Raw genomic sequence first — 22,427 nt, forward strand, 5'->3', positions numbered from 1 at the left:
GAGACGCCGAGGTGAGCCCTGCGCCCCGATCCCACCGCCCCCCACCCGGTCGCTCCCGGCTTTCCCGCCCCTCGAGCCGCGTCCGTTCCCTCGTGAACCGGAGAGACCCGTGGGCAGGGCCTCCCCGGGTGCCACGGACCCTGGGCGCGCGTGTTCCCTCCATCCACGCGCGGCAGCTTCACCTCTCGGCTATCCTCCAGGATGCCGATTTCCGAAAGGGGGCCATGGAGGTGTGTGTCACCGAGCACCCGAGCCCGTCCCACAGACACCCTCATTGCATCATCCTGCCACTCGGGCCGCTGGGCCGTCCCCCCACCCCCGCCGCGTCACCCCCTCTTCCTCTACCGTCTTCTTTCTGGTGTCCGGGACCAGAGAGAAAGAATCCTGAAAGACGGGCGCGTTTAGAATGTATGGTTCTGCTGGCTGTGCTTGTCACCTCCGCTCTACGTCAAGTTTCAGACTCATTTCTTAAGGACGTCTCTATTTCCCGCTGTATTTGCACACTGACGGCTGGGCGCGCGGCCGGCCGCGGGGATAGACTTGTGTTCACACGCGAAAGGGAAGAGCGGGTCCTTCATTAGCGGGCGGGCGGGACTCAGGTAGCCGCGGGCGGGTTTTCTCCGTTTTCCGGTGAAAGCTTTCAGGTTTTGACCGGTCAAAGCGAGGTTTTAAACTTTGTATCTTGGTGGTGGTGACCTCCCCCTCTTCTCTCCTCCCCTCCCCCCTCCCCGTTTCCCCACGTTATTTATTCATCAGTTTTTCCGTCTGGGAGCCTATTACTTGTTAGCAGTCTTGTCCATTGGCTGTTGTTACTGAAGCTTTGCGCCCCCGGAGCAGAGGTGGGAGCTCCCGCCCTCTTATTTCGGGTTACCAAGACGACCGATTCTGAATCTCTTTTTTTGGGGGGCGGGGAGGGAAGGGGGTGGACTGACTAGTGCATTTTCTCTTTCTGAACATTGTCACTTAGACGAGGGGATCGGTCTGTCCTGATTGTTTTTCCTGCCAGACGTCCCATGTGCTCATGTGAAAGCTTTGCGAGGATTTACTGGGTGGGTCGTGCCTGCACCGGTCCCAGTTATGCCCAACGCTTCCCAAGTAAAAGCTTTGGCATAAGATTCCCCAGTGGCCCCCGGGAAGACGTGGCCCGCGGAGCTCGCGCTCTTCGAGTTTCGGCTGTAGAGCTGTCACGGTGTAAATCAAGTGCCAAAGAGGTTATACCTGTTTATTGAGTGTCATCAGTGTTTACAGGGAAAACTTTAAAGACTCGTAAAAGTGGGTCTGCTGTCTTCTGAAGGTCTCATCATTCTTGTGGGGGAGAGACACGACACCCGCAGTAGGAAAGGCAGCAGATTGCTCCTGTCATATCACTTGGCTGTGTGGGAGTGGACTTAAAGGATTATGATTGATAAGGCTGTCCTGCCGGAGAATGTTGACACAGGTGTGCGTCGTTATCTTAATTAAGATCCTGAGAAAATGTTGTCTATAAAATGGTGACATAAGAAGGGCGGCATTTTTTTTTTTTTTGTGTGGTACAGTTTTGCTTTGGGAGAATCTAATTGCACTTGAAACCTGTCTTTGAGCTTCCAGATTTTGTGAGCACTTTGGCAAGGGAAGTCTGAGAGAGAAATGGTCGTTTAATGTTAAGTGTTCTGGCATGTACTCATACGACTTGTGGCTTTTTGGCAATGCCTTTGTCGGCGTGCTTTGTGCTCTATCTTGGTTGAATAATGGTTACTAATTTAGAAAGGAAGGCAGAGAGCAGCCTATTAAGCAAATGTTTATTAGTGTTGGGAATAAATCTGTAGAGGAAGGCATGCTTGATGTGCAGTAGCAGAAATAAAAAGGTAAATATGGGAGACGTTTATGCCACTTCATTATTTGGAAAGCATTCTCCTAGAACGTTTTATTGATCTAAAACAATTACTGTTTTCATATCATCAGGTACTTAGCTACATTGCTTATGGAATTCCTTGTTTTTATTTCCAGAAATAGAAAAAAAACACCCTGTTTTATTTTTTTTCCAAAACATGGTTCTGTACATTTGAGTTGATGAGCAAGTGAAGATAGTGCATTTAGGCTCTTAATAGTTTAAGGATCCGAATCGTAACCTGGGTGACCAGTAAGTTAATATTACCGTCCTTGACTTCAAATCTCTAAATGCGAAAACAATAGCAAGACGGATGCTGTTGATCATATTACCCTTGGCTTACCCAGCACCTAATACCCTTCAACATAAGTATTGCATTAAGGTTTCCCCCTCTCTTTGTAGATCATGATTTCCAGGAAGCTGGCTGTCCATCACTGTGTATGTAAGATGTGTGAGTGTTTTTCTTTAATATTCAAACTCACTGTAGAAAGAGGAAATGAAAGGGGAGGAGGCCATAGGCATATATGATCGGAGAAGCCAGGTGTAGAGTCACAGCTCATTCCTGACGCCAGGGATAATTAGCTGGCTAGAATTACATGGTAAACTAAAATCAAAGAAAGACTTATTTAGATTTGTTTGCTGGAATTCCAATAAGAGCATTAATTTTTGAGGATAATTGCTTTACTGACCCTCCAACTCCCCTACCAGAATTTCTTTTTCTGGCAGCTAAGATCAGCATCTCCAGGCTCTTTTCCATGTATTATTTTAAAATTTGATAGGCTGCGTTAAAAGAAATGAAATAGGAATATGAACTAATTCCTTGTCATTCATTTTAATTAATAACACAAGTAATCACTAATGTATGTTTACATCATGGGAATCTTAAGAAAAATTTAAATCTTCTTTGGATGATAACATTCAAGTAAATGGAATTGTTTAATCCTGAGTGAATTATAGGTTATGAAAACAGTATTATATTTTGGAGTCATGTTTTAACTCTGAGATAATATCTCAATATCTTTGTATATTTCCCTTCAATTTCTACATTGTGTTGACTTTTGCATTTTTAACATCTTTTTTTGTGTGATTATTAGCTGTCTCGTAGAAAAGAATCATTCTTAATAGAATGGCAAGTGAGGCACCTCTAAGAAGATGTAACATCTTGGAATTATTCAGTAATGATTCTGGTTTGCTTTTATCACTATTCTGATGTGTGATTCTCCTGACTTATTTCTACATAAATCTGCAATATTTTTATTGCCAGGGTAAACCTAACCACCAATTTAGCCTGGCAAATTAACTTAGAGGCTTCAAAATTGAAAACGAGTGTATTCTAATGTAGTTTGCGTTTAAGCCTTTATTAGTAAGGATGCACTTAACGTTTGTTCAAGAGGAGGGAATATAATTTCCTGCTGCAGTTGTCATTTACGTAATTTGTTTTTCTAGCTTTTCTCAGGCGAATGCCATTCCTCGCCGTGATAGGGCCTTTACTTGTTTATTTACCATAATGTAGAGTGATACCTTGGAGAAAATTAGATTAGATATTCACATTTAACATCCCCAAAGTACTTAACTAGTCTTCTGCGTTTCCTTAAACAGAGTCATTTCCATTTTCTGTGCAGGTGATAAGGATGATGCTTCCAAAGTACATTTGGATGTTTTCAGCTAAGCTGACTTCGGAGCCATGGGTTCCTCCAGATGTTGGCTGGACTTTGTCCTTGCATCTCCCCAGACTCATCCTCAAGTTGAGTGTCTGCACAGTGTGCTTGTGTGTGGAGTCAACCCCAGATAGCATCAGTGTTGGTTTTACCAAAGTATTTATGTTGCTAATAGAGACGGAGTACAGAATGTCACTTGAGGCCTTTGGTTATATAATTTTATTAATGCATTCAACCAAGGTTCAGCAAGTAGAACATTTTTTGCTTCGTGGAAATCCGCTGAATAATTTATTTTTAATGATGTAGTTGAGTAGTGAAATTGATAAACTCAGTGCTTTTCATAAAAATTAAGGCTAATGCTATATTTTTTTAATAATAGAGTTATTACCGAAAGGAAATAATCTGATTCTACCAAATTGCAGTTTTTGATTATTTTCATTACCCAGTTCTTTTCCGAATAAATTTAGTGGGAGTATCAGCTCCAGTCATGAGCACCAAACTCTTTAAATGACAAAGAGTACACAGTTATGTGTAAAATGTCATTTTTTTTTCATCAAAATAGGGGCTGCTGAATACAAGTAGGTGAGAAAAGCAGTGAGAAAAATAATATTTTGCAAAATATTTGTGTTGTCTAGTGAGGAGAGCAAGGAACCGGAATTAGTGATAAGGAACATTTGTTAAGTAAAAAGAGAGGGTTGTGTGACCCAAAAAAAGCTAATTTTACAGAAGGCTTCTGTAGTTAGCAGAGCCTGCAGTAGAACAAATGCTTCTCTGTGAATACTTTCAAAGGCATGAAAGTGATTTTTCGCGTAATACAAAGTAACACATAATTGTACTGAAATAACACACTTGTGAACCCACATCACTGGTTAGGCCTTAGGGCTTTCCCATCTGACCAAGAGCTGAAGCATTACAGCGAGTTAGAGAACACACAACACAAACATGAAGAAGATGGGAAGCAGTGAGCATTCTGATTTCTCTTTGTTTGCCTTTCAGCTTATTTTTTTCTGTATTTTTTTTAAACTCCGGGTAGAGTTGTTGTTGAATTTAAAAGATAAGAGGATTGGTGGTGGTTGTTTTTTTTTTCTCTCCTAAAGATAAATATAGGAAAAACCTAAACATGAATGCGAATTGGCTCAGTTTTGTATCTGTTTGTCAGCCCAAATATATTGTTTCATACGTCATGCATATTAAGGGTATTCAAACATATTAAAACGAAGACTCTTTTTATATAAAATAGGTATGTGTGTGTGGGGGGGCGGGGGGAGAAGGAGGTTCCCCGCTCTTTTGAGAATATTAAGAAAACTTGTCCCTTCAACAGTAATAGGTTACGGCTGATTAATTGGGAAGGTTGCACTAAATGTTCTCTAGTGGAAATAGCTGGGGTGTGGTCTTGGAGAAACGTATCAGTCGCTAATAAAATCGGCTGAAGTATTGGTAATTAAATTATAATTCCATCAAAGAAGGAAGTCGCAGAAGGGAAGACGGAGCTAACTATTGCTGTGTTTCTTTTTAAGAATCTGCAGTTCATAATGGAGCGGCCATACCGACTACTGGAAGGAGGAGATTCTGAAGATAGGGAGGTAAGAGTATCTTATTTTAAAAGAATACTTTCCTCCATCATCCCGAGCCTTTATGACATAGGAGAACGTTATCTAGCCCACAGCCATTTCTTTCCATGTGAGATATGAAAATGATCTGATTTTCCTGAGCTAAGTTTCTGAGCTGTTTCGCCCAGAGCCATGGGTTGTGTTGGGAGAGCGGAGAAATCTCGTCGGGGCACACTCAGCACCCTTAAAATAGCGTCTTTCTGAGAATTCGGTCTGCGATGGTGGCCGCCCAGCGCTGGTAGATATCATTTCTGTTTGTCGTCGATGTGGATGCATTTAGCAGGTTGCTTAGCCGTCCTCATGTCCCTCCCAGGCTTCCAGGCCTCCCTGGGGCAGGGCCAGCCAGGACCTGACGCTGAGCGGGGGACTGGGTGTTTGACAGCGGGTTCCAGAGCTCTGCCAGGGAGGTGGCTGGGCCCAGCCTCTGGGCTCATGGGTTCTCCTCCCAGTTCACAGCTTTCAGTCCCTTTCGCTCGTTTGCATAATCCGAGGCCACGGGTAATACTTTCCTTCTCTCATTAGGTTGGCTGGCTGCTGGCTCTGCAGCTGTCGTAGGGACTCACAGGGAAGGGGGACTCTGTCTTCTTCTGGATGATGTTTGTGATCATGTATTCGTGTGCTGTTTCATTTTCAAAAAACTAATGTCGGTGTTAAGGAATGAAGCTAAGGTTCTTTTTATTTTGTCTAAAGTTTTACATATGTCTCCTTTTCCCCCCATTGGATCCCCCACCCCCGAAGCTAAGATTCTTGAAGAGCAAATATGATGTTCAGTTTGTATCCATCAGAAGAGCTGCTATCTTCTCATGCTGCGCTACCACACTGAGCGTGCAGGTTAAATTCAAAACATAAAACCCACTTCTCAAGGACTAGTTCCTGCATCTAAACATGTTTAGACAGGCTTCAATTGTGTAACGGTGTTTATGGCCTTTTTTTCATTTTTAAGAAACATTATATACTTTTCTGGTCATCAGAAACATCTACTCCCTGAGCGGTGTCTATGCAGGGATATTAGTAGAACTATAAAGGGCTTTGTGATGTCTAATTATATAATGAGGAAATTGGTAAGCAGTGTGGTAACTAAAATTAATTTATTCCATTAAAGGAGCTAATATACATTTAAAAACAAAAACCTTCAGGAAAAGCCTGTTTAATCTTGAAATCAAAGGATGTTTTTGGTTAACACAACAGGAAGGAGGACATATACCAATCTCAGGTTCTTTTATTCACGCCTAGGTAGTAAACAGCGGAGGGAGCCATTAAAATGTAGCCTGGAAAAATGGGGAGATCCAAGTGATTACCTACATTTGCAAAACAATTCAGTATTATAACCTTGACCAACTTTTACACTTCATGTACTTGGGTTACTCCTCCAGGTTGTAAAATACCAGTCTGTGGAATAGCTTGTATATGGAATGCCAGGGTCCTTTTGAATGAACTAATAGGTCTTGCTGATCATCTTAACACATTCTACAATATTACAGAGTTAAAATGTAATATTTATTAATAGACGGAAAATATAAAATTTAATATCTGGGCAACGGAGACCTTTAAACCTACTTTAAAAGTCTAATCTTGACATCTCTGACACTATTTTTTTTGTCTTTGTTATGTAGATAGAATTATGGCTATTCTACATTCCAAATGTTTTATTTATTAATTCCAAATTTTATTCTCTATAACGGACTTTTAAAATAAAAGGTGTGTGTGCTCTAGAGAGTGAAATTTGGAGTCACGGGCTAATTTATTCAGCATCAGTACATAGAAACCAGCCTTGATTAATTTAGAACTCTGAAAGGGGGCCGGTAAAAAAGGTTTTCAACGAAAATATCCTAATGCAGCAACCATTTAAATTAAATGTTTGTTAACATAACAGTGATGGCATTTTCTCCTCCTCCTCCTTGTGGTTTTGTCCAACTGGATGTTACAGTGGCAGTCGCACTGACTGTTAAGTGTTTAAATGATGACACCATTATGTGAAGTGATTTTGAAATGAGAGATTCCAGCCAAGAATTACATCTGCTCCCATCTCCCTCACATCATACTCGCTGGCAGTGCAGATTATGATTGATTTGTTTGTGACAGATTGCAGGAAACAGTCATTGATTTTTCAATATTTTACCTTAAAATTATTTACAGTTGTAACCATGGGGAGGTATTTCCATGGGCTGTCAGCCCCTGAAAGACTAGGATAATATTCCCTGCTCTCTGACAAGACAAATTACCTGTAATGAGTGCAGTAGCTGAAGGGTATACTTTTATTTTAAAATATGTCAATAACCCCAGTGACTAAACGAATATTGATTTAGCATAATGAAGCCTGAGTAATGTGAAAATGAGCTTTTTCAAGGAGCAGGGGAGAGACTTGCTCTCTGGCTGGATGGAAGAATCTTTCCATTCTTTGCAACCAGCTCCTGGAGATAAGGGGCTTTATATGCAAACCACCAGGAATGGTAGGGCTGCTTGTGAAAGGCAGGGCCCCCATATTGTGCCCTGGCTTTAATCGCGTCTTTTTCAGATCTCATTTGGAGTCTTACTCTTCGTCACAGGATGGCTCCTGATTTGCTTGATCTGATCTCTGACCCACGTAATATTTTTACAATTTCGACATATTTTGCATTAGAACCCCCGGTAATGAATATTAAAATATAACTATATGTACAATCATGTGTAGGTGACATAATCATTATCTTCAGACATTTCTAATGGGTTATTGTAGTATTTAATGTGCCGTATTTTATGGTAGAATAATTCCCAGTCCCTGGACATCAGATTGCTTTCAGTGGGAATGAAGATTAATTTACTTAAGGCCTGCTATTGTGGGCACCAGTGCGTGTTTTCATTTTTGTCAGCCTTCTCCCCCTTTCTCAGAGGTAATTCTCACCTTTTTTATGGATTAAGATCTCAATAATAAGGCCCTTCAAGCAGGAATGATTGCAGAGAAGTACTTAGCTTTATTTTATGGTCCATCAAGGAGCCTGAAGGTTTTATGCCTGAATAAGCATCGTCATATCTAACTTGGTAAGAAGGAAATACGGCAAACGATGCCGGGAATACACAGCAGAAAAGTAACTATTTGAACAAGATGTCACACTGCTATTTCACGGGAACCTAGCGTAGTTTATGATAACCAATAATAATAACGTCTTATTAAAAGCAATAGGTAAAGTCCCTTTAGAAATTAAAAAGGAGTTAGGCTTCCAGGAACACGCAGATCTCTTTGTGAGCGCGAGTTCGCCTGTGCCATCGGCATTGGAAACGTTGCAATAAAATGAAAAGTATAAACATATCTTTTAATGAAAAGAGGGATCGGCTCTAGAACAAAAATTTATCATTTAATTTACCCCCCCCCAAGTATTTGCCTAAGGGTGGGACACAGATGATCTTTGTTACTCGTCTTAGTTGTGTCCTGCAGTAAACGACGAGAGGCTTTATAAAACCAGTTCCATGGTTTCAAGTGCTGTAAGATTTCATTTCTCCATCACCCCGCCCCCCAAATTCTTTCCCTGTTTCTACATAAGAACCTTTGAAAATAGAAATCTGAGGGATGTACCACCATCGTTTATAAAACCGGTAGTCCAAATTCTTCAACCATTAATTTGGTTTATAGTTTTCTAAGTTGATATAGTATCTACAGAACTTATCTATGGATGAGGCACATGTACAGCTTATGCCTTCTAGGGAAAAAGGGTATAGATTTTTTAAGTATTTTAAATAAAGCATAGTTTCTTCAGATGAATCTATGCCAAGGAAAACATCTATATTGTTGTTTAGTTTATTTTGGAGTAAAATAATAAATATGTCATAGTCAGTATACCTTGACCCCATTATTGAGTTTCAACCTGTGTGTTCATGTCATAGTACATGTGTGGAACGATTTTGCATTTCCTCTCTCCCTTAAAGACAAATAAACTGCCTTTGTTGGTATCCTTTAAGGTAAAACTATGTAAAGTGTTTTCAAACCATGCAAGTCATTGCCTCGGGTTGGTTAAAACATTTACTTTTTGAAAAGGAGGAAATACCCCGTTTGTAAAATATTTCTTGTAGTTGTACCTCTTAAGATAAACAGTTTACTTTGCTATGGTACATACCAATCTACTTCATTAATTTTTTTCCCAGAATTCATTTTACCATGTTTGGTCAGACCTCTCATGATAAATTAATATAGAACAAATTAGCATATAATTTTATTTTCCATGTGGCCTCAGCTAGTTGCAGAATTATGCTACCACTATGGGGGGGGGGCAATTGATAGTTTATGTAGACTATAAAGTCTTTGCAAATGCTCAGTGCCTCCTGGCTAATGTATTGTCAAATGTGTTTTCAAGTAAGCAGTTAGAAGAAAAACTCACTCCTGGTTCTGAGTTATTAGAATGCCTCCTAAGGTAGCATTTTTAATTAGTGTGCATAATTGATGACTGATTTATCTTCTGAGCATAAAGCAGCAGGGCAGAGTCCAGTGCAGTTGGAGAAGTGTAAGATCTTAGGGATTGGTGGTGACAGCGGTCATGACAACTAAATGGCTTATTCTCTCCCTGAGATCCAGCGATCGGTCTGAAACTTCCTGTGCTCCGTGCAACGTAGATGCAAAGGACGTGGAAGAATCCAGTGCTCGAGTGGTTTAAATACGCGTTGGATGTTGCTATTTATAGACGCCAGTATTTTTCCAATTACAATTCTCAGTTGTCATTCAGAAGACTAGGCGCTTCTTGATCATCAACTTTAAATGCCTAGTATGAGAATACTACCAAACATTTTCTGTTTTAATCAAAATATAGAAAAAAATCAGTTTTATATGTTGACTTTTTTTTTCTAAAATGTCCTTATTGGGTGGCATGAATGTTTACACCTGGAAAGGTGGTCTCCGGGAAGACCCCTGCTCTGCCACGGAGCTTCTCCGGGATCCAGCATCATTAGAGCAGGTTACCGTCACTGTGTAATGTGACCGTGTGATATTTGGGGGAGGAAAAAGCCTTGACAAGTATATGTATATTTTAATTCTTTATATTCAGTGCCTCTGGAATAGAACACTTTCTCCTCAACCAATCTATTAGCTCAAAACTCACAAGAAACAGTCGCCTTAGCTGGCAGAGCATGTGCGGCGTGTTTAAATATTTGATTTCTGTACAGAAGGTTGCCATCCAGTTTCCACGGACTCCTTACGTTGGAGGAGACTGAATACTGGGGAGGTGCCCTGCCATGGGGGAGTTCCTGCTTGTGGCCTCTGCGGTGGCTGTGGAGGACGGGAGGGGAGCCCCCCCCCCCCCCCCGTGGCCGGCAGGCCTGGGCGCACGGTGAAGGGGAAGGCGTGTGGCTGGCCAGAGGCCGCCCTCAGCCAGGGACCTGGGGAGGTTCGCAGAGGCTGGGGCCACTTGTGCAAACTACATGTGCGTTGCACTCTTGTGAGCAACCCAGTTTGTACTTCATCCACTTCTCCAGTTGTTACTAGGAATCAGAGCGCCATGTGATGGATCCTGAAGCTCAGGTCGCAATATGGCAGCCAGTTCACTAGGCTAGAGTGTTTATATGTTATTTTTATTTTGAATTAAACTCTGTAGTTGGAGATAATTATAGATTTCACATGCAGTTGTATTGAACAATGGAGAGATCCCCTGTACCCTTTCCCCAGTTTCCCCCAATAGTGACATCTTACAATAGATCATGCAATATCGCAACCTGGACATCGACACCAGGTAGAACATCTCCATCGCCTCAAGCATTCCTCATATCCCCCTGACATCCGTACTCACTCCTTTCCAACCCCCCTGCCTCGCCCTAGCAACAGCTAGTCCGTGCTCCAGTTCTATAATTTTGTCTTTCCAAGAATGTCACATAAGCCCTAACCGGTTTGACTCAGTGGATAGAGCGCCGGCCTGTGGACTGAAGGGTCCCAGGTTCGATTCTGGTCAAGGGCATGTACCTTGGTTGCGGGCACATCCCCAGTGGGGAGATGTGCAGGAGGCAGCTGATTGATGTTTCTCTCTCATCCATGTTTCTAACTCTCTATCCCTCTCCCTTCCTCTTTGTAAAAAATCAATAACATATATTTAAAGAAAAAGGATGTCACATAAATGGCATCATATAGTGTGTAATCTTTTGGGATTAATTTTCTTGAGATTCCACTTGCAGATATCAGTCGTTTGTTCTTTATATTTGGGCAGTATCCCATGGTATGACCAGCCCATGGTTGGTGTAACCACTCACCAGTTGGGACAGGGTTGTTCCCAGTTTTTGACTATTATAAATAAAACTGCTGTGAACGTTTGTGTATAGGTTTTTTTGTGTGAACATAAGTTTTCATTTTTTTTCTGGGATAAATGCCCAGGAGTGCGATTGTGGTTCATATAATTGCACAGAGCATTTCTTTTTGAGACTAGAATTGACGTTTTGTGTGTGGCAGGGAGGACGGAGGGCATCCACATTTTTGCAGTGTTTTTGCAGTAACTGGATTTGTTTAGGATTTTAAAACATGCAGACTATCATAAATAGCTTGTAGCCAGATATAAAAAAAATACAATTTTTCACAACATAGATGTTTTTTCTGATTTTTATAAAAATACTTCTTTAAAAATTGCTTTTTTCTTGGAGGTAAAGAATTCCTATGTAAGGGAAATAACAGTAGACATAGACTATAGAAAAGATGTTGCAAAGATGACAAGATACGTGGGGAAATTTGGGGGAAATTTCCCAAGTGTTAATAAAGACTTGACATTCGAGGATACATTGCGATAGTTTCTGAATTGGTGGACTCTAGGGTCATCTTTCCTGCCGTTTTTATTTGTAGAATTAATTAATTATCTTTAATTCACAAAGGTTGTGTTCAGTGCTGTTGCATTTAATGCTCATTTAATTCAACCCTATGCACTTAGTAGGCAAAAGAAATAAAGTATTTTCTTCCTCGTACATAGCCCCTAAAAATACAACTACGTTACAGGAGGTTTAACGGAAGAAACAGCTCTGTTCCAAATCCTGGAGGAAATGACCCTGTTACCTTGTACCTGCGGAGACATAGTGAGCGGGTACACAATCACGTGTGCTCTGTTTTCGGGGAGACCCACTGACAGGATATTCAAGGGTGATTTTACTCTGACTTCTCACCATAGAGATTGTCGTTAGAACTCTCATGGAGGAGGCAGCTCCATTCTTTAAAAAGAAACCTCGGCTGCGGTTAACCGGTCACAATGATCCTTCTAATACAGGTCAATATTATCAACCTTTAACTCGTGTGAGTGAGGCACTAGGCTCAGGGGACCCCCAGCTCTCAGTGCTTCCAACTACTATTTCATCTTTAGCCCATTACGGTAAAGACCACAGTGACATAAGTGACATAAAATCATAAAAAAATCCTTGCCCGTAAGAACGTCCCGGTAAAAGATAGAATAGACACATGGACTCTTTCTATACCAGCAGTCATTTACCCTGACGGTAAGGGAGCTATCGAAGCACCCCATTATCGGGCACTTCCAGGCGCTGGGAACCTGACGGTAAGGGAGCAGTCCCCCCACTGTCCTCTTTGCAGGGTCCTCAGAGGTCTTAGCTTGGGCAGTGGGGAGGGGAGAGGAAAAAGAAACGGAGATAGAGACCCACACGGGTGAGCTTTCTAGAAAGGGAGAACCTTTGGAATCCAGGAGAGAGAGTGGGGGAGCTGGCACTGCTTCTCAGAAAGCAGCAGGCCGGCCTTTTGAAGAGCGCATATGCCATAGGGAGGATGGGGAGGACTGCAGGTGGGAAGGGGGACCTGAGCCGGAGGGAGGGGCGTGCTTGTTGGAAGTGGGGTGCATCTGGTCTGGCTAGGAAGCATCGAAGGGATAGGTCACGGGCCCAGGGTATATTTAACAGCTTCCGACGTGTTAGAGAACTCACCAGAAATGAGGCTGATTGTTTTGGCATGCTTTTTTGGGGGGGAGGGGGGGAGTACTATTTGAATTTTAGATGTGGGTTTGAGTGAAAAAACAAATGGGTGCTCTTTCTCCTGAAAGTGGGGCTTGGACGTATCCTTTAGGTTATGAGGCTCGATCTGTTTGTGTGTGCGAAACAAAATATGATTTTCCTCTTTTTATATTTAACGACAAATATATTTTATACTTCTCTAGTATCTTAAATGCATAATCTGTAAGACTATAGTGCTTTATAAAATTTTAGTTTATTTTAGGCGTAAAATAACATTAGCACTTAAAGTCCTTTTGAAGAACTCCAAAGTTAAAACTGCAAGATGACATAGAGATAAAAAGTTGCACAAAGCAAACATTTGTGCGATCAGAGCTAGACCTGGTGGCCTTACTAAAAACTATTTTGAGCATCCTAAGCAAGTACAAGTATTTCTGTGCGTTTGTTTTAACTGTTCAAGGTAGTAAGAGAGCTAAGAGCCTTTTCTAAATATGCATCTAATTTTAAGTGGCTAAAATAGGAAGCTATAATATGACGGAGGCCCCTTTTGCTTGGGAACTTGGAAAAAGAAAGAGACAGGATCTATTATAGTTTCTTTAAATGTCTATGAATCATAGAGCGACCACGCTGGTAATAAAGACAGTATAATCAAGATAACTCAGGATTTTCTGTCTCATAATATTGATTCCCGCATCTCCAACTTGATGGCATTGCCAATGTGGGGGTCCAGTGAATTGTGTTTTGTGAAAGAGCTACATTAGGTCAGCAACTTAGACGTTCTGAGTAAATAGAATGACCTAGCATTGTGGAATCAGCTTGTAGTACTGTTTATGTAGCAGTTAAAAAAAAAAACAAGAAAGAAAGAAAAAAGAAAACAGTGCAATTTTAGACAGTTTTAAAAAAATTTTGCAAATATTGCAAATCATAGGTTGGTTACCAGTAGACTTCCTGACTCTGCCGTGATTGCTGTCCGCTCTGTATATTCTTTTAAGATGCCAGGCACTTTATAATTTTGTCTATAATTGTTTATATATATTTTCTCCACAAAATGCCCTTAGAACAACTTACTCCTAAATTTTCTTAACCCACTTGTCATCTTTAAACTCTGTGGATGAATATACTACAGTGTCTGTGGCAAGACACATTGGTCGTCTATTTTATTTTTTTTTCCAGGAGCCTTCCTATTCGAAATACCTTTTAGACTCAATGCATAAAAACAGCAGGCCGCATCCGCCTGCCGGTGGGCTTGCGAAGCTGGGGAAGACTTGCTTTTCCACACGAAGAGACTGAGTCCCCGGCAGAGGAAAGGACTTGCTAGTGGGTGATAATGAGGATCTTTTGACTCCAAAGCACCTGCTGCCAACTTGAAGGTGCCTGTCCCCAATTCTGGAAATTCCGTTTGCAGATACTTGTAGCACAACCCTATTCTTCGGCATATTTTACTCTAATATTTTACGTATGGCAGAAAGAAAGGCCTGCTGTCATCTCTCCATGTCATATACACGTGTTGGCACTGAACATAGGTGCAAGTAGCATATTCAAGTGTGTTAATCTCAGAACTGAATTGTAACCCATAGACTGTTCCATTTGCTCATTACCATTTGAGCATACCTACTGATCACCCCTCCTTTATCTGCTCTGCGCCTCGTTCTTTCTTTTGCCCTCCACAACATTTCGTCTTGGTACGTGGCACCACTCTTGCCCTAGTTACCAAATTGGGTCAGTGTTACTCTCAGAGCTTCTCACAGGCCACGTGAGTTCTACCTTCTAGAACCTCCCAAATCACACACCTTGGCCTGTTCGCAAGAGATACTTGGATATACAAGGTGGAGGAAACAAAGTCTTTGTACCTGAAAGGCCACAGCCCACAGTGCAGCAATAAGTGGGGTCCATGGAGTGTGATAAGCCACAGACTTTTAAAAAATAGTCTTTATTTTTAAAGCAGTTTTGGGTTCACAGTAAAACAGCAGAAAGTGCAGAGATTTTCCATATACCTCATGCCCCACACATGCTAACTTCCTCACTACCAACATCCCCAACCAGCATGGCGCATTTGTGACAGTTGATGAACCTACACTGACACATCGTTGTCACTCAAAGTCCGAAGTCTCCGTCAGTTTTCACTCTTGGTATTGTACATCCCATGAGTTTGGACAAATGTATAATGACATGTATCCACCATTAGAGTATCATAAAGAATAGTTGTGCTCTAAAAGTCCTTTATTTTCTGCCTATTTATCCCTCCCTGCCCACAAACTGTTGGCAACCAGTGATACTTTTATCTTTCTCCATAGTTTTACCGTTTCTAGAATGCCATATAATTGGAATCACACGGTGTGTAGCCTTGTTCAGATTAGATTCTTTCACTTAGTAATATGCATTTAAAATTCCTCCATGTCTTGTCATGGCTTGATAGTCTATTTCTTTTTAGGGCTGAATAATGTTCCATTTATCCATTCACCTAATGATGGACATCTTGGTTGCTTCCAAGTCTTAACAATCTATAATAATAAAAGGGTAATATGCTAATTAGACCAGATAGCCGAATGACCTTCCAGATGTCCTTCCAGATGAAGCCCTGGCTGCGAGGGCCAAGGCAAGCTGCCACAGCTGCAAAGGCCGAGCCCCTTGCACAAATTTCGTGCATCGGGCCTCCAGTTATCAATAAAGCTGCTATAAACAGGTTTTTGTGTGGGTAAAAGTTTTCAACTCATTTGGGTAATAAACCAAGAAGCATGGTAGATTGCCGGATCATATAGACTTTGTTGTTCAGATATTCAATACACATGATTACCTATTTCTTTGTTTCTTTTTATCAGTCGAGAGAGGTGTTAGAATCTCCCACTGTGAGTGGGTTTATCACATAAGCCTTTATTTATTTCTTTACCTATGCTCATGCTTTCTTTATGTAGAGATGAGTTTCTGAATTATATCATTTTTCTTCTCTCTAAAGAACTTTTAACATTTCTTGTAAGACAGGTCTATCAACAAATTCTCTCAATTTTTGTTTTTCTAAGAAAGTCTTTATTTCTCCTTCATTTTTGAAGGATAAAATTTTAGGGTACAGAATTCTAGATTGGTAAGTTTTTCTCTTTCAACTCAAGTATTTCACTCCATTCTGCTTGCATGATTCTAAGAAGTCAGATGTAATTTTTATCTTGATTCCTCTGGTTTCTTTTAGGATTTTAAAAAATCTTTATCTCTGCTTTTCTGCAATTTAAATATGATATGCCTACATTAGTTTTTGTGCTCTTTTTTTGGCATTTACCCTTCTTGTTGTTTTCAGTTTCCTGGATCTGTGGTTTTGTATCTGACATTAATTTGAGGAAATTCTCTGTCATTATTGCTTCAAATATTCTGTTCCTTTCTTCTACTTCTGGTATTCTCATTATGCATATGTACAATTTTTGTATTTATCCCACAGTTCTTAGATAGGCTGTTCTTTTTTCCCCCCAGTCTTTTTTTTTTTTATCCTTTTCATCATCAGAGGTTTCTACTGAGATATCTTCAAGCTCAGAGATTCTTTCCTCAACCAGTGTCTAGTTTACTAATAAGCCCATCAAAGGCATCCTTAATTTCTGTCACAGTGTTCGTGATCTCTAGCATCTTTATTTTTTCTTAGAATTTCTATCTCTCTGCTAACATTGCCCATCTGTTCTTGCATGCTGTCTACTTTATCCGTTAGACTTCTCATCATGTAATCATAGTTGTTGTAAATTCCTGGTCTGAGAATTTTCCAGCATCCCTGTCGTATCTGAATCTGGTTCTGAATCTTGCCCTGTCTCTTCAGACTCTGTTTTTCGCCTCTTAGTATGTCTTCAAGCTTTTTCTTGGTAGCCAGACATGATGTCCCGTGTGAAAGGAACTGTTATAAGTAGGCCTTTAGTTATGTGGTGACAGGGAGGCATGCCTTAGCCTTATGATTGCGTCTCAGACTTCTGGTGAGCCTGGGCCTCTTGCCTGAACTTCAGAAGCGCTTCTCTGGCACCCCCACTCCCCGCTTCGGTGGGACAGGGTGGCTGATGGGGGGCCTGTGCCCCTCCTCTGTGTGGAAGGCTGGAGCCAGCTAGGAGTGGCCGTTTCTCTTCCCCCAGGCCACTGGGGTTCGACACAACCCCCGCAGGCAAGGTGCTGTTAAAATAGTTTCTCCCCAGAGTGTATCCTGCTGAGAAGGACAGAATGCGCTGGGCCTTTTTAAAGGATTCCTTTTCCTCTCCACCTGCCTGGAGCTCGGGGGGGATTTTTCTCTGCTCTTCACTGTGAGAAGCTGGCTGAACTCCTGGGGGCGGGGAACTCACAAAAGTGTGGGGACCCCCTAGGACTGCATCCCCTGGAGCCGTGGTCGGCAAACTGCGGCTCGCAAGCCACATGCGGCTCTTTGGCCCCTTGAGTATGGCTCTTCCTAAGCCTTAGGAGCACCCTAATTAAGTTAATAACAATGTACCTACCTATGTAGTTTAAGTTTAAAAAATGTGGCTCTCAAAAGAAATTTCAGTCGTTGTACTGTTGATATTTGGCTCTGTTGACTAATGAGTTTGCCGACCACTGCCCTGGAGTATTTTACTCTCAGAGCTGTCCACACGGAGCCTCCAGCAATCCCTCAATTACAGTGTATGCTCTCCTACCCGGGCACTGGTCCCCGTGCAGCTAACTTGGGAGTCTCGGTCCGCACCTGTCTGTCTCTCCAACTGGGGAGACAGCGGTTTGCCCTGTGGCCTCCTCTCACCCATCTAAACCGGTTTGTTGATTTTTCAGTTTGCTCCCCTTGCCACTAGCTGTTAGGGTGGGGCCATGGGGACTGACTTCCCAGCTCCTCACCTGTCAGACCAGAAACTGGAAGTCCACAAACCGGTTTGTTTTTTTAAATCAGCCCCTGACAAGATAAATACCCCAAATAAGAGAAAGCATTTGGAAACTCGAATAGCAATTTTAGGTTTCCGTGATGTCCAGGTACCTGAGTTTGTACTTTACAAAACGATTGGTCCCCGGAAATTGGAATTTGGAAACAAAGCAAAACAACAAACACTTGGTCCTTCACTGCAGCTGGACGGAGAAGCGTGGGACTAGGAGGCAGTCAAGAAATGAGCATTTGGGGAGGGAACGGTACCATTTTTTTTCTTTGTTTATTTTATTTTATTTTTTTATTGGCTAAAGTTTTACATATGTCTCCTGTTTCCCCAATTGACCAACCCCGGCAACGCCTCCCCCCGCCCCAGTGTCTGTGTCCATTGGTTATGCTCATATGCATGCATACAAGCCCTTTGGTTGCTCTCTACCCTCCTCCCCTGCCATTTGTCTCTAGATCGATCTATTCTTGGTCATCAAATTATGTTGCTCATTATATCCCACATATGAGTGAGATCATGTGATATTTATCTTTCTCCGACTGGCTTTTTTCACTTAGCACAATGCTCTCCAGTTCCATCCATGCTGTTGCAAATGGTAAAAGTTTCTTCTTTTTTACAGTGGCATAGTATTGTAATTTTCTTTATGAGACCGCAGGTGAGTTCCCCCAAGAGAGAAGCTCCAACTGCCTGGAGTGCATGGGGAAGGATGACTAGGGGTGTTCAGAGCCGACGTGGTGGGCAGGCAGAGCAGCAGGTGGGATTGCAAAGACCTCTCTGCCCCATCTCCCTGGCCCCTGCGGTCAGAACCATCTTCCTAAAATAGAGATCTGATCAAATCACAGCCTGTTTAAACCCTTTAGTGACACCCTTCTGCCTGACACTTCCCAGCTTTGCGGCACCATTCCCGGGGCCACTCACCACCTGATTGGAGGACCCTCCAGCTCCATTCCTACCGCCCCAGCCGCCCTGGGCCCTTCTCTCTGGGCAGCTGGTTTAACTAGAGACCCCGGCACACGCTGCCGCCTCCACACCCGCGTGCGTCTCCTGCCTCTCCTGTTTGGAAGGCCTTCCCTCCTCTCACCCTCTCCTGGCAAAACTGCCCAGTTCCTTTAGCATCGCCTTCCTTGAGGCTTTCCTGTCCTTAAAGACACAGGTGGCAGGCCCAGACGCTCAGCCAGTGTTGCGTGAGCGCGGAGCCAGGGATGGAACCTACACTCGGTCACACCCCTGACCACCCAGGGCCCTGCGTCTTCCCTGGGCATCTCACACCTGGAAGGAGGAGGGTGTGTTTCCGCCTGGAGGTAGAGTCGTTACCAAGTGACACTGAAACCGCATCTGGGCATCACAGGATTGGGGGAGAGGCTAGGGGTAAGGGGAAGTGGCTCCCCAGGTTAGAGGCAGATTCCCGGGGTCCCCATCCTGCTCAGAGAGAGACCCACAAAAGCAGGGCTTGGCGAACTTCTTTAAAGGGCCGTGGAGTGAGTATTTTCGGCTTTGTGGGCCAGACAATGTCACCGCGACTCAGGAGCCGCCATAGACAAGTGGGTGTGGCCGCGTCCCAGTGACATCCTTAGAAAAGTGTTATGAAAACATTTACGAACACAGGCCGCAGGCTGGATTTAGCCCACAGGCCGTCGTTTGCCAAACCCTGCTCACAGGAGAGAGAATGTCTCCCTTCTGCCCCGTCTCTAAATAGCCTCTCAGAGGCCTTGCTAAGTTTACCTTTAGAGTTTCTAAATCCCTGGGTTTTTCCCTCTAAAATAGCATAAACAGTGAGCGATCACAGCCTGGGGGGCGGGGACCAGCAAAGGTTACTAATATCTCTGAGTTAATAGAATGATAGAAAGTATAGCAATGCATGCGTTAGGCCGATAGTTATGATAGCCACACTCGCCTCTGAAATGCCCAAACCGAATAGCCATGTAAACGAAAACCTAAAGCAGCAGGGTGACTAAAACCCTGACCCAGTCGGCACAGGGAGGGCGAAGCAGGCTTGCTAACGCGTAAAGACTTTGTCAGCTCCCTCTGCCCAAGGGCTCCCCGGAGCTCACCCTGCCACCCTGTCTCTCCAAAGCCACAAATCGGGGCATCTTTTGTCAGCCTCACCTAGGAGTGAGGCTGGGGCCAGGGGACGTGTGAGGCGGGACTCTGACCGTGTCCTTGTCATCTCCTGGTGCTGTGCTGAGTGTCTTCAGATCAGCACCGTCTCCGACTCTGGGAGCGACCAGAACTGGACCGGGCCACCCAGCAGCTTTGCTCCAGACGCAGACAAAGTTGACGTGTGCTTTGTAGCCATCAGTGGAGTGCTGCCCTTTAAAATCTCAAACTCTCCTCTTTCCCCTTCCTTATGTCTTACCTGTCTAGCCAGCACCCCCACACACCCCACACACACCCGGAAAAGTGGGTGTTCTTCCTGGTATCTCGCATCCTCTATTTCTATAACTTCCAAACCACTTAGAAGTTATATTCTAAGTCAACAGCAATTGGTTGAGCGCCTACTATGTGTTTATGATATGAGATCAAATAAGAATGGGCTAGAATATGACTTGATCATCACACAGATGCATGAGCTAGGTTTGCTTTCCTATAATTATTTAGATTTTATCAAAAGAGTTTAAGTTATCAGTTTTAAACTGCTTTACTCACCATTTACCTTTGGGCACTTAGCTTTTTATTTTGAAGGTGCATTTTGAGTAAATGTATCATAATTTTGAAGAGGACTAGTTTTAGTTTATTCTAATGTCATGTTCTTTTATACTTGGATTATTTACTATGGGTTTGGTCATTGACCTAATTTACTTGTCATTTTATGACACATATTTTCAGTGGAGACGCTTAGGCTAAGCTATATTTATGTATACCACAGTACATTAACCATAAAACTATCTAACTACAGTAAAACCACAATAATCTGGAACCCTCAGGGAGTGGGTTATTCAGGATAGCCAAGTTTTTAAGAATAACATTGACTATTTGTGATGGAAACCTATTTAAACGGTATCATAACTTTCCCTTTTATCTTGAAAATAGTAGGCCATCTCATTGAATTTTGATAATAACTCACAGTCACCAGTAAGAATTGACTCTATAACTCAGCTCTCATTATAGACTTAGGTGTTTTGTTTTAGTTTTTTAATTTTCATTGGCATTTCTTAAAACAGTTCTGTTTCTTCAGTTGCTGTCATTTACATTCTCACTGGCTCCAGCTGTAGTCCTCCCTCTGCCCTTCAGATTGCTTCTTTTTGCTTCTGTGGACTTGGAGACCAGGTAATAGAGCTTATTAGAATACAGGCTGGGGCAAAAGTAGGCCTCCAATTGTTCACATGGAAAATAATACAATAATCTATCTATATAAAAGCCTAAGCGACCGTTAAGACTGGTCATCAGGTCGACCAGTTGCTATGATGTGCATTGACCACCAGGAGGCAGATGCTCAATGCAGGAGCTGCCCTCTGGTAGCCAGTGTGCTCCCACAGCGAGAGCACTGCTCAGCCAGAAGCCAGGCTCATGCCTGGCGAGCGCAGCTGCAGCGGTGGGAGCCTCTCCCACTACCATGGCAGTGCTACCGAGCAGCAGCGGAGGCAGGCACAGTGGGTAGGGATGAGATGAGCGGCAGCTCGGGCCCCTCCTCCTCCCTGGCCGCCTGCCACTTCGTGCACTGCTACATCCCTCGGGGGATGTCGGACTGCTAGTTCGGCCCAGCTGAGGGGTCCCGGATTGCGAGAGGGCACAGGCCAGGCTGAGGGACCCACTGGTGCACGAATCTGTGCACCGGGCCTCTAGTTAATAAATAAGAATGCAAGAATAAACTTTGTGTTTCGCATACTCACAATGGTAAACCTATTGTTTTGGAATAAATTATGATTCATTTCTGAATACAAACAATATCTGTACCACATATATCCAAAGCATAGGTTTCCTTTACTTTTACTTTTAGATTTTAGAATATAACTGTCCTTTGGGCTGGAAAAAAATAGTCTGTGGCAAAAATAATTTGCAAACTGGATTTAATATTTCTTATAACCACTTTATGGCTTTTTGTATTAATATTTTTATTGATAAGGTCATATTAAGCCACTGATTTTGAAAGCCTATTAAGATATTACATTCCATATAGAGCAAGATTTAAATAAACTTATAGATGAATATTTTGATTTGTGTGTGTGTATTTGCTTCTTGAGAAGTCAACCCAACCCAAAATTCTAAAATGTTCTCGTTATTCAGTTTGGTTTTCAAAGTCAGAAGTTCAGGCTGACTTGCTCATATTAACAGACTCGCACGATCAAGTTAATCCTCTAATTAGGAGACATTTCTCAAAGATGTTACTAAAAACCTTAGAAACACTAAAGGTTTAAGTCCTGAAAATTGGTGTGGAGATACATTTTCCTGTTATTTCTGCCCTCTCTCCCAGAGTGACTGGTTTCACTTCCTGTGCCTTATTCCCTGAGCCGTACTGCTTTTGCCGAGATTCCTGAGGCAGTGAAACCTGTTTAGGGGATCATCTTGGTTAGGAAGACAGCTGCCCGAAAGGCATTCCGTTTCTGAGCGTGGCTTTCAGATT

At 42.6% G+C, this 22,427-nt stretch overlaps 1 long non-coding RNA gene across 20 annotated transcripts in view; it reads left to right on the forward strand.

Moving 5' to 3' along the window:
* The window catches only part of LOC102419041, a 30,335-nt gene that overhangs the window by 1,591 nt on the left and 6,317 nt on the right, over window positions 1-22,427 (forward strand). For 5 of the 20 annotated variants that reach the window (XR_001345454.2, XR_002826340.1, XR_001345449.2 and 2 more), the window contains exons 2-4: window positions 2,270-2,318; window positions 3,490-3,611; window positions 5,043-5,108. This is a non-coding gene — a long non-coding RNA (uncharacterized LOC102419041). Of the gene's footprint in view, window positions 12-211; window positions 231-2,269; window positions 2,319-3,489; window positions 3,612-5,042; window positions 5,109-14,192; window positions 14,390-22,427 lie in introns of those variants that run through there. The other 15 variants (XR_001345452.2, XR_001345457.2, XR_001345462.2 and 12 more) reach the window with 9 other exon arrangements.

The sequence above is a fragment of the Myotis lucifugus genome, unplaced genomic scaffold, assembly GCF_000147115.1.
Source record: "Myotis lucifugus unplaced genomic scaffold, Myoluc2.0 scaffold_459, whole genome shotgun sequence".
NCBI lineage: Eukaryota > Metazoa > Chordata > Mammalia > Chiroptera > Vespertilionidae > Myotis > Myotis lucifugus.